General features: G+C 42.9%; 1 protein-coding gene across 1 annotated transcript in view; it reads right to left on the bottom strand.

Annotated features, from left to right (window-relative positions):
* LOC130100532 (roundabout homolog 1-like) overlaps positions 1-13,208 on the bottom strand; it is a 223,954-nt gene that overhangs the window by 209,807 nt on the left and 939 nt on the right. The gene's annotated exons all lie outside the window — the stretch shown is intronic.

Raw genomic sequence — 13,208 nt, 5'->3', positions numbered from 1 at the left:
ATAATTTAATTCCAACACAGAATTAACTTCCAATACCAAAAGCTATTAGCCGGGGAAATTGGGACGGCGGACTCCCGCGTGCTCGGTCCCAGGTGAGCCGGTTTCCTTTAACTGCAGCATTTCTGAATTGCTTTCATTGTGCTGTTGGAGAAGCTAAAAGCTAATGCAGTTCTTTGAAGAGCCTGGATTGACTCGCTGCAGAACTGCCTCTCCCAACATGAGTCAACGGCTTACTCTGTCTCCCGTCTAACGGTGTTAGGGAATCAAAGGAGAAGCCTCCGCTGTTGATTCTGGAGAGCCTGTGTGTGCTTATATGTTTGATTAAGTTGCGGGTGCGCTGGGGTCGGGTCGAGGGCAGCCGCTCCAACGCACGCTTTTATGTCACTATGCTGATTACAACATTTATTAAGGGTCAATTAAACTCAGGCGCTGAGGTTGTGTTGGTTACGATGCCACTTGGAAAACAAAAATCTATCATCTTCATTTGTTCAATCTATCCACTGTATCTATCCATCCATCCATTGTTCATTTGTTCTATCCATCCATCCACTGTTAATTTGTTATATCAATCGTCCGTCCGTCTGTCTGTCTACCTGTCTGTCGTTTATTTGTCTATCCTTCCCTTTTATTTTATTCTGTCTATTCTTTCATTCTATCTATCATTTGTTTTTTCTGTCCATTTGTCTCTCTGTTCGTTCATTCGTTTGTCTGCCTATCTACGAAAGAGAAGTCACAATTGATGTTTTATTAACAAGGTTCGGGAGGAACACGTTCTAATGATCAAACAATCAAGTCATTCCAGCCAGCTGTCAGCAATCAGTAATCAACAGGTCCACTCAATCAGCACGAGTAAAGCCTATAAATATACTCAGTCGACTCACCCATATTCCTCGACAGTTTTCAGCATCCCTCCACCACCCCATCTCCTCACACTTGCCTAGTTATCTTCCTAAACAGAGATACGGGGGGAGTACTCTGGGTTCGGGCCCAATTTCCGAGCTCGGAGCCCTCCCCCCGGACAGCACGCCAAACACGCATAACCATCTATTCTCTGATCATTTGTAAGTGTGAACTCGTGAAATAAGATATTATTAATATGTCAGCAATGAAATTAGTATTTTGCTGAAGTTTCTCCTCAGACGTTTCTTTGAGAAAGACTTGAATGTAAATCTCTCGTCCCCTCTGGAGTTCCAGCAGTGTCTTAAACTGGGCTCAGTTGTGCAGAGTTACCAACGTCTTCAGTCAACTGAGATTTCGATAAGCAATTGATCATTGCTTATGAAATTCTTCCAAGACCAAATATTCTGAGCAGCTTATCCACATTCAGTCTTTGCCTCTATATTCTTACTGAGCATTTAGAGTGAGATCTGTTTGCTCTGCTTAGTGTGAGAATGATTTGTTTGCTTTATTGGTTCTTGCATATATCGCAAACGCAGCATGTTTGTACGAGATTCAGCCTGGATAATCTGTTAAATGTCAGAGTTTGTGTTTAACAGCAATACAAAACACAAATATCAGGTTCAAATTACACAATGATAGTAGATGATTACCGGATTTGAGTCTGAAACTATTTCAGACCTTCATCTCATGCATTGTATTATTTGCTGGTATTTACATTAGCAGTTAGCATTACTGATGGTGTTTTTAGTCAGTGTATTAATATCCGTTTGTATTTTTTTGCAGCAGAAGCTGCAAGCACGCTCACAACCATGGCAACAGACGGACCAGACCGTGTGTGAGAGGATGGTCTGACTCTGATGTCAGTGAAGGAATGACAGGTGAAAGAGGGGTTCTGCCCTTTGATTAAGATTGCATCAAGGGTGCAGATGTGAAATGGCTATTGATTGGTTCCCTCTCTATCTTCTTCTGCTGTGATGAACAGAGAACACAATCACAGTGGGCGAAGTGGTCTTGGAGTGGCACTGGCACTTTATTCGCAAGTGTCCGTCAGCTGTGTTGTGTTATCTTCCGTGATAGAGGGTCCGGCCTCTCTTACCTCCCGTTCCTCACAGCCTTATGACATCATAATGGCTGAAGACGAAGACTGTTAGTGATAATTTATGAGGCTATTATCAACACTCTGTGGGGACCTTAACAAATATCTAACACATAAACAGCAGGTGGCAATGTAAAAAAAAAAAACACATCAGAAGTGGGGGATTTTTACAAGCTGGCTTGTTAAAGGCATGTTATATGTTTCAGAAAAATCAATAAATAGGTCCAGATGTAACATTACATAATGTGACTAAATGTTTTTAGGAAGAGACATTGAACAATATCAAGCTGAACTAAAAATAGATCATTCAATTGACAAATACAATTTGTCCATGAAATTGTTATATTGTTATCATTGTCAAGAGCGTCACCACTGAACTTAAATCTATACTTTTTTATAAAAATTTTGTTGCATTTAAAAAGAAAATGTCTTGTGTTTTTAAAAAACTTGATTATAGTTATAAAATGTAATTTAAAAATAGTTTCGCACAGCGCCGATTCTACATCTTCGTTGATGGTCCCGCCCAACCCTTTTGGACATTAGTTTGGGATTATTGCACTTACATCAACAAGTTATCGCCCTATTAGTTATTCTAAATCTAAATGAACTTTCCATCATTCTACCTAGTAGTGCCACTCCCGCACCCCACTCTTAAAGCGGCATCAGTCTACATGCAAAACACCCTGATACACATCCGAAAATGTCATCAAAACGAACAAATTAATAAAAATTATATAATAAAATACAGAATTTGCATTTGCAGCTAGTGGATGCGTGCAGAATAAAAAAAATCAGAAAACATGCTTTTATTTTAGTCTACTTTTATCTATTAACAAAATCTCCAGTCTTTCACATGCATCTCAAAGATCGTGTTTAACTGTGAGTGTGAAGTGCGGGCGGCACGACAGTGTTTTGCCTAGAGCGGCATTTGAGCTCGTGCCAGCCCTGTGTACGGCTCCTCAGCTTCTCGGCAGACTCCTCAGCCCAGAGATGTTACAATGCCTCGAGTCTCCCGGTCTTCAGATCCCCTGGTTCTACCTCAGACCTTTGAGCCCAAAGCTCCACCTCAGCCCGCCGACCAGTCAGCTCCAACTTGGCTCCTCGCTTCCTCAGCTCCACCTACTACCATCATTCTTCCGGCTCAATCAGGGTCCTTCGTCCCTCCGGCTCCACCTTGGTCAGTCGTCGCTCAACCTCCACTTCCGGGACTTCGGCTGCACCTCGTTCCTCCACCCCTTTGGCTCCGTCGGGCTCCTCCTTACCTCTGGCTCCACCTCAGTCCTCACTCACACAGACTCTGCCTCAGTCCTCCGGCATCCTGGCTCCACCTTGGCCGCTCGTCACCACGGCTCCGCCTTGGTCTCCTGGTTCTTCTGTGTCTCATGGTCTCTCAGTCCATCGGACTCTGCCAAGGTGTTCACCTATCAAGCCATCACCTCGGTGTGTTGGTCTCAGGACAACACAACGGATCCTTCCTCCATTGTTTCTTCCGTGGGTCATCATCATCCTGACTGGCTTCTGGGGGTCTCCTGCTCCGCCCTATTGGTCTCCTGCTCCGTCTGCTCCACCCTGGTGGTCCTTAGCCCTGTCTTCTCTACCCTGATGATCTCCTGCCCTTTTTGCTCCACCCTGGAGATCTCCTGCTCCGTCTGCTCCGCCCTGGTGGTCTCCTCCACCCTGGTGTTCTTCTGCCCTGTCTTCTCCATCCTGGTGATCTCCTGCCCTGTTTGCTCCACCCTGGTGATCTCCTGCTCCGTCTGCTCCGCCCTGGTGGTCGCCTGCTCCGTCTGCTCCGCCCTGGTTGTCTCCTCCACCCTGGTGTTCTCCTGCCCTGTCTTCTCCACCCTGGTGGTCTCCTGCCCTGTCTTCTCCACCCTGGAGGTCTCCTGCTCCGTCTGCTCCGCCCTGGTCGTCTCCTCCACCCTGGTGGTCTGCTGCCCTGTCTTCTCCACCCTGTTGGTCTCATGCACTGTCTTCTCCACCCTGGAGATCTCCTGCTCCGTCTGCTCCGCCCTGGTGGTCTCCTCCACCCTGGTGATCTCCTGCCCTGTTTGCTCCACCCTGGAGGTCTCCTGCTCCGTCTGCTCCGCCCTGGTTGTCTCCTCCACCCTGGTGTTCTCCTGCCCTGTCTTCTCCACCCTGGTGTTCTCCTCCCCTGTCTTCTCCGCCCTGGTGGTCTCCTGCCCTGTCTTCTCCACCCTGGTGGTCTCCTGCCCTGTCTTCTCCACCCTGGTGGTCTCCTGCACTGTCTTCTCCACCCTGGTGGTCTCCTGCCCTGTCTTCTCCACCCTGGTGGTCTCCTGCCCTGTCTTCTCCACCCTGGTGGTCTCCTGCCCTGTCTTCTCCACCCTGGTGGTCTCCTGCACTGTCTTCTCCACCCTGGTGGTCTCCTGCCCTGTCTTCTCCACCCCGGAGGTCTCCTGCTCCGTCTGCTCCGCCCTGGTGGTCTCCTCCACCCTGGAGATCTCCTGCTCCGTCTGCTCCGCCCTGGTGGTCTCCTCCACCCTGGAGATCTCCTGCTCCGTCTGCTCCACCCTGGTGTTCTCCTGCCCTGTCTCCTCCACCCTGGAGATCTCCTGCTCCGTCTGCTCCGCCCTGGTGGTCTCCTCCACCCTGGAGATCTCCTGCTCCGTCTGCTCCACCCTGGTGTTCTCCTGCCCTGTCTCCTCCACCCTGGAGATCTCCTGCTCCGTCTGCTCCGCCCTGGTGGTCTCCTCCACCCTGGAGATCTCCTGCTCCGTCTGCTCCACCCTGGTGATCTCCTGCCCTGTTTGCTCCACCCTGGAGGTCTCCTGCTCCGTCTGCTCCGCCCTGGTTGTCTTCTCCACCCCGGAGGTCTCCTGCTCTGCCCTGGTGGTCTTCTGCTCTGTGATAGTCTTCACAACTGTGTCTATCTCTTATTTGTTATCAGTTATGTAAATAAGGGGGGGGGGGGGGTTGGTGGGGTTTGTGTGATGCATTTTGTTTTTAAATGTGTTTTTATTGCAATACTTTAGTGTAATGTTTGTTACCCTGATGTTTTTTCTATAACTGTGAGCTGTCCACATGTTCACTAGTCCTGGCTAATGCAAAGACAGTGTACTATATTTCAGTGTACTATATAAAGTAACATAACTTTCTAATAATATATACAAAACTGTCTTCATGTTGTTACTGTGGGTTTTTTTTACAGTCAATTTCTGACTGCAAGTTTTGTTGACTGTAGATACAGATACAGACTGTATCTGTGCAAATTTAACAGATTTCTTTTACAGTGTTTTTAGATGTATCTCCCCAATACCACGATTCCCTAAAGCTAGTAAATAGCTATTCTGTACGTGTGTTGATTTAAAGAAAAAAAGTCATTATTTTTGCTCTGCAGTCCCTTACTTCTGTGGTACACATAAAAACATGACAAGAATTCCGTTCACACATTCACTCAGCGGCCATGTGTGCTACTCTGGGAATTCTCCTGCAATATAGACACTAGTGTGGCACTGGCTAGATATCAATTAGTGTGATGTATGAGCCCAGCTTCAACTAATTGGGACATGGCAATGTATTTAATAACACACATTAAAACCGTAATTAGCTGTAAATTGAGCTGCATCCTATTGTCTCCCAATCAACTGCATGAACGATGCCGGTAAACAGTCTGATTAATACTCTCCACAGGAGATGCGATTTAGCTCGAAAAACACCCAGCATTTCACACATCTTCTCAGTGGGATTTTCCTGCGTTTACGGTAAAACATTGATCCGCCCGCCGTTTCAGACCTGAGGTTTGCTCAGATTGCTTCTGCAGGTCACGTTTAGGTGAAACTATTTCATTCATAATACATATCGCATTAAATTGTTAGCCCAACAACATCAAACAAAGAAATAATAGAATATTCACAGAATAGCATGCGCCCTCCTGAGATTACATGGCATCAAACTATCCAACGACATTTGAAATGCAGCAAGATAAGGGTTTAAACATCAAGCGGCTTTCTGTCGAAACGCTGCATCGAGGAGCACTGCGGGTTTACAGACCTTTTCTGTTGTACCAGCTGGAAAAACCTGCACAGGCATTTTATGGATTGGGGAGATATTTGTCAGGCCTGCAGCAAAATGCCCTGTCAGTATAAAGGATTATGGTTTTTATGAGGGTCTGTCGAGGAGGAGGATCCAGCCCCTGTAAACATGCTCTGCAGACCTGCGCTACAACCTGGAAAGGCCATCCAATCACCTAGTTAAAACACCCTTTCAGGATGATGGAATGCATCCGCTGATGCAACTGAAACAAGGAGCTGGTTGCAGTCCAAATCCATCTGTGTATTCACAAGCTGCGTGTTTGTCACGAGAGAAATGGTTTTGCTTATGCAAATAGATGATTTCTGTGCAAACGCCCCAACAGTTGTCCTGTTTGTTTCCATGACGATTTAATATGATTGTAAATGATTACTGAGAATCCATATGCAATTCTCCCTCCGTTTAAGTCTTTCTTTCCTCCTTTGCTACCTCCCAAAACATGCACTCTTTATTGATCATATTCACTTGTGTCTCCTCGGTTATTTATATGATAATGCAGGGCTGGGTGACAGATTTTCATCTTTTTTAATCTGCACAATGCACATAAGCAATTCATGTGCCTCAGTCTCTGAATTATTGCTTATTTCAAATCATATTTTCTGCGTGTTGATCAAATTGCGATCTGATCGAGCCCTTCCCCTCCGGAATGATTTGATTCCGGGGAATCTTTTATTTCCGAAGCACAATTTACAATGAAAGCTAATTCCTTGACATGTCCTACACAGGTACGGTTTGCTCCGTTTAAAGGCTGTATATGTGTAGCATCAATTTCCTCCATGCTGCACTCTGGGTCCTTAGCGTTCTATTGCCTAATGTAGACCAGCCAGGGGAAGATAATGAACTGTGGGTATTGATGTGGAACAAGAAAGTAGACTAATGAATTAGAGCTACTGGGGTGAAATGCTGAATGAGAGCTGATTTATTGTTGCTACAGAAATAAGATGCAGAGTCACCGGGTAAAGGCCTCTGCTGAGAGCTGGAGAATTTCCAGTGCTATTATATGGAGTTAAACTTACTTGAGGAAAACTTTTTTTTTCCCCACTCACACTTTCTTGCCTACGGCTCACTCTAATCTGCGGATTGATTTTAACCCCTGCTGGTTCTTTTCTCCCTGTGTGTGGGGGGTGTGGGGTGTGGGGGTGGGGGGGTCAGCCTTGCAGATTCAATAAATCTCTGGAGTGTAAAAGGCAAATTGGCATCAGTTTAAAGGCTGCCTGCCTCGACTAGTGATTTGTGTTTGTGTTTATGTGAATACCGATCATTTTCATTAAAGGTCTGCCTGACAATCACAACGTGTCAGGTGCTTCAGAGTTGTATTTCAGAATAAAGTAGAAATGAATCAATTCTGCAACACTTGGCCTCAGATTTCACATACAGATCCTTTTTTTGAAAATGTAACAGTTTTTGCAGTCACGCTACAGGAAAAACCACAGATCACATGCACTGTATATCAAATAAAAGAATTCACAAAAATCTAACCTTTCATTGAAGTAAAAGAATTGAAGGAGGGGGAGTGGGGATCACATTATGAAATAAATGTTTTTGGACACATTGGCACCCTTTTGTTAAATACTTTCTGCAACCTCATTTTGCCAAGATAACAGCTCTGAGTTTTCTCCTATAATGCCTGATGAGTTTGGAGAACAACTGACAAGAGATCAGAGACCATTCCTCCATTCAGAATCTCTCCAGATCCTTCAGATTCCCAGATCCATGTTGGTGCTTCTTCTCTTCGATTCACCCCACTTCACTTTGTGCTCAGTGACACATTTTTTTGTGTTGATTTTGATGTTTGTTTTGGTTCATTGTCCTGATGGAAGGTCCAACCACGGCCCATTATAAGATTTCTAGCAGAGACAGTCAGGTTTTGATTTTTTTTGTGTTGATATTTACAAGAATCCATGATACCATGTATCTGAACAAGATGTCCAGGGGCCTCATTTATAAAACTTTGCGTAGGATTTGCGTCAGAAGTGGCGTACGGATGAAACATAGGACGTGCGTACGCACAGAAATATTCGGATTTATAAAACCGTGCGCACGCACATCCTACGCATTTTTCCCTTAATAAATCACAATCAATTCTAAATGTAGCGCAGCTTTTGCGGCTTCATGTCACGCCCATAGTTGCCCATAAATAGTCCGTGAAACGCCCATAAGTTAATATTCATCGATTGCGAAATCATGGCAAACATAGAGAGGAAATAAAAAAAACGTAACTTCACTCAATGTGAAGTAGAAGTTATCTTTGACGAGGTGGAAAAGAGGAGAAAAAATGTTGTTTGGAGGGCACAGTGTGGGCATTAGCCTACTAATGCCAAAAAGGCACTTGAGTGGTAAAAGGTTGCAGACGCCGTATGCTGTAGCCTCACAACCTCGGACTGTGGCCGAAATAAAAAAGAAATGACAAGCTACAGATGTCGGTTATAATCTACTTGGAAATGGGAAATAGTTCAGCGCAAATGTAATTTCTTGCAGCTTTCTGAATGATTGAGACATACCGGTAGGTCTACGTCATACGTTATTTTATCAAAAATAAAACAAACTAAAGGCATATGCATGAAATACCTGCATGAATACCATGATTCCGTAGCTGATAAAGACATGTTTACTATGAAAACAACTTTCCCCAGTGGACAAATAATACATCTATCTATTTATCTATCTCTTTCTCTAATTATCTATCTATCTGACTGACTATCTATAGGCCTATCTAGCTATATCTGCTCCGCCAGACGGACACATTGGCGAGAATATCAGTTTTGTACATTATTTCGTTTTGCAAATATGTGTTAATTTGCATTTCTGTTGCAGATCGATCAAACGGGTGTTCGTGTAGGCTGTTAATTGTAATACTTGCTTTGTGAAGTCTTCGTGTTATTTATGAGAGGCAGTATTGCCATTTATTTTACACAACGGTCTACAGTTTCACACACTTTCACGTGTTTCTTCCATCTGCCGACGGTCTCGCCATTTCTTATTTCACCCGTTTTTGTGCGTACGACTGGGTCAGAGCTTGCGTGAAGGACCGCACATTTTACCGTCAAGTTTGCTTTTTATAAATACCAATTATTGTGTAGAGAGCGGCGTACACCTTCTTTTGTGCGTACGCAACGTTTATAAATGAGGCCCCAGGACCTCCAGCAAAAAAAATAGGCCCACGACATGGGGTACATTTTATCACTGTTTGCACCAAACCCATCTGGTGGATTTGCTGGCAAAAAGCTCTTTTTAGTTTCATCTGACCATAGAACCCGGTACCATTTGAAGTTCCAGTTGTGATTGACAACTCAACCCCAAGACTCAACTAATCTCTGCAGTTCTCCATCTGTGATCCTTGGAGAGTCTTCGGCCATTCGAACTGTCCATCTCACCGTGCATCTCATCAGCAGCCATATTACCCTGTTGCCCAAGACTGGTTGCCCACTGAAGCTAAGCAGGGTTGAGTCTGGTCAGTACCTGGATGGGAGACCTCCTGGGTAAACCAGGTTTCTGCTGGAAGAGGTGTTAGTGAGACCATAGGGGGTGTTCACCCTGTGGTCTGTGTGGGTCCTAACGCCCCAGTATAGTGACGGGGACACTATACTGTCAGAGCACCGTCCTTTGGATGAGACGTTAAACCGAGGTCCTGACTCTCTGTGGTCATTTAAAATCCCAGTATGTCCTTCGGAAAAGAGTAGGGGTGTAACCCCGGTATCCTGGCCAAATTTGCCCATTGGCCTCTGTCCATCATGGCCTCCTAATCATCCCCATATACTGATTGGCTCGATCACACTGTCTCCTCTCCACCAATAAGCTGGTGTGTTCAATTTTCTTACAGCCACTTTCTATTTTGTGAAGCTCAACAATCTTTTGCTGCACATCAGAACTATATTCTTTGGTTTTACTCATTGTGATGGATGATTAAGGGATTTTGGTCTTTGTGTTTCATCATATTTATACTGCTGTGGAACAGGAAGTCATGGCTGGACAATTTCATGCTCCTAGTTACCCTAGTGTGCTAAAAAAAAAAAAATATATTAATGGGAATATATTTTACTGCATTGGAGGAAAAAAAATTTATTTCATAATGTGAGTTTCCCACACTTTCCATTCTTTTACTTCAATGAAAGATCAAAAGGGTAAACAATGCAGATTTATTTTTTACAGCCATCTTTGATCATATTTACCAGGGGTGCCAATAATTCTGACCACAACTGTGTATATATATATGGGAGGCAAATAAATATAAATGGTGAAAAATGGAAAAAGCTAAAGTAACTTGGAGTACCATGTAAATATAGTCGACTTATAAATATGGTCATAAAGTAAAGTGCTGTACCATGGTATACCTTCACGGTACTTTCTACGATGTTTGTAATACAATCAAAGTAGATTTTATGATTTAGTAGGGTGAATTGAGGGTGATTGAGACATATAGTCAGTATACTGTTTCAATAATAAAGTTGAACAGAAATAAACATGGACTCTTAAGAAACAGAAAAGGAAATTTTGCATATGGAATTATATCAAAGTATGAATTAACTTGTGTAATAAATATGCTTACAATAAATCAATCATAAGATATACTTACATAAGATCAACCAAATGTTACCAAAAGAAAAAGAGGTTTTGGCTTGTTCAAATGGAAAGGTAACATTTTCAGTATTACAGAAATGTATCATGTGTTTGGCTTTTTAATTTATGGCAAGAAACCTTACAAAAGGCGAAAATTCAAAAACTGTCCCAATCACCCTATGAATCTAAAACATTTATACCGATATAATATAGTAAATTAGTGTTACAGTGGTAGAAACATTTTGTAAGGATGAGAAAAACTACTTACTATGGCACAGTAATGGTATTAGGTCTACCATGTGTTTTGATATACGTCTTCACTATGATGCTAAATGGTTGCTGTATTACTTCCATGATATGAAATCGAAACATTTCTGTTGCAAATTCCAAATCTTAGTTTGTTCCCGTTGGTTCCGCTTTCTAGCACCACAGGGAAAGTTGAGCGTGATGCGTTGTATTTACAGGCTGCAGGCTTTCAGCATAGCGGCAGCAAATAGACTTAATTACACCCTGTGCGCTTCAGAAACTCTCTTATCTCAGCTCTGCAAGTCACTACCTAGCCAGCTCTTAATTACAACTCACTAAACCTTTCCATCGTTCATATCCGACTGCCGGCAAACCCTTGGCTGCATACTCTGAAAGCGCTCAGGGCGGCGAGCGGTATTTGTTGTTCGTTTTAGTCTTTTTAGGAAGTGAAATATTAAATTGATCTCCCGGAAGCACTTTTGGATTCATTAAAGTGGTGAGTGAGTTAAGTATTCGAGTGACGAGGGCGTCTTTGTTAGATTTGCATGTGTTTGTGATCGCACAAGTTGCCGGTGTCTGCAGGTCTTCAGCTAACTTCAGGAGTAAGTTAGACCCAGAGAATAAAACTTCTTACCCTCACATTGATACAAAAACAGATGCTGTTGAAGCATTTTGTTATATGAACATGACCGAACCTGTAGCACAATTATGCCCTAAATGTCTTAACCCTTGTTGCATGAATGTTTCACCAATCATTATTACATATTCGGGTCTTTAGCGACCAGGATCTATATCTAATACAGATAGATCTCTACCTGTCGCGATAATATAAACTCTCCTGATTTTAGAGGAATGATTACAGAAGAATAAAATAAAGCATATTTAAAGCAGATGTTTTATATGATGTTTTATACCATCTGTCCTCATCAGAGCTAATTTCCCAGTACATTCAGCATCTGGCTCATATTCCCGAAAGAAATTCTCAAAACTATCATTTTCAACATCAATAATTTTGATCACTGACAGCTTATTCGCCAGATCCATCATCAAGTGACAGTGACACTAATATTTATTTGGTCAAGAACTTGCTCTGCAGTAAATCACTGAGCCATTTCAAGTTTTGCTGATGATACTTCCTATTCTTTTGTTTTCTGCCTGCGGTAACTATGAGTGAAACGTCACTTCATCATTGTGTATCAGACATTAAATTAAAGGTGAATTGCACTTATACATTCATCAAAGATTACATTTTTGTTGTGCAGAAAAATTACACTGTTACACGGCTCGAGTTGTTAGTGACCCTATACAATTTTTTATAAAAAATGAATGTGAAAACAGGCATTCTATTATAATTTTTTTTTTTTTTTCGTGTTATACTGTTTATAATGAATTGATTGAGGATTACTAAGAAGGTTGATGTCTAACTTTAAAAAAATATTGGGGAAGAGGGTAGGGAATGACGTCCCGGGTCACTAAAGACCAAAGGTATGCGTTTAAGGGTTACAATTTGGCCTTTTTTTATTACATAAAGCTCTTGTGTAGTTTAAAAGACTTTAACAATAAAGCAATATAGTGCACACGTTTTGGGGCTACTTGTTGGTCCTTTTTGCAGCTTGTTGTACGGATAAAAGTTGTCTGAAGGTTCTTCAATCATTATTTTTTGTGTTCCACAGAACAAATAACAGCATGTATGTTCAGGATGAGTAACTAATAATAAAACAAACAGTAAAAGTGATTCATTGTCCATTTTAAAACTGGTCAAATATGATAACGTGTTTTTTTTGTTTTTTTTTATAATCCAGTCCGCACAGCGATGCAAAATGCAGTGCAGAGTTAACACGGCAGAGTTTTTTGCGCTTGTGCGTCAGGAGGATGTAGAGAACAACAAACAGATGTGGAGGGAGAGAAAGAGAGCAGAGGTGTGGAGATGAGCTGCTCTCCAGATCATGAGAGACTCAGGGAGAGAAGCAAAATAAAACTGCTGAAGTGAGCTCTTTTTCTTTGTCAAGGTCAGTGTCTCCGTGTAAGCATGAGGCTCTTTCCCGTTATGTGCGATTGTGTGTGTGTGTGACTGAAAATAAAAGAAACCCCTTTGCCACCAGAAAGCACAACACAGGCTTTGTTAAAGGACTTATGAGATCCATAACAGCACTGTTCTCTATTGTGCAGGTGCAGACGTGTATAATCAGGCTAATATAGAGGTTCTCCCTGCTGAAAAGACCACCATCTGTTGTGTTCGGGACACTGGTGCGCTGGTTTGCCCCCACCTGGCTGCTTCAACAGCTTATGCAGCAAGATTTTGGTCAAGAAACTTCACGAGAAAACTAGTTTGAGGTCTGCGTTCCATCTGTGTATA

Source organism: Rhinichthys klamathensis, unplaced genomic scaffold (assembly GCF_029890125.1).
Source record: "Rhinichthys klamathensis goyatoka isolate OS25496 unplaced genomic scaffold, OSU_Roscu_1.1 h1tg000243l_1, whole genome shotgun sequence".
Taxonomy (NCBI): Eukaryota; Metazoa; Chordata; class Actinopteri; order Cypriniformes; family Leuciscidae; genus Rhinichthys; species Rhinichthys klamathensis.
The sequence above is the reverse complement of the archived record's forward strand: the minus strand, read 5'-3'. Positions and strand labels throughout refer to the sequence as shown.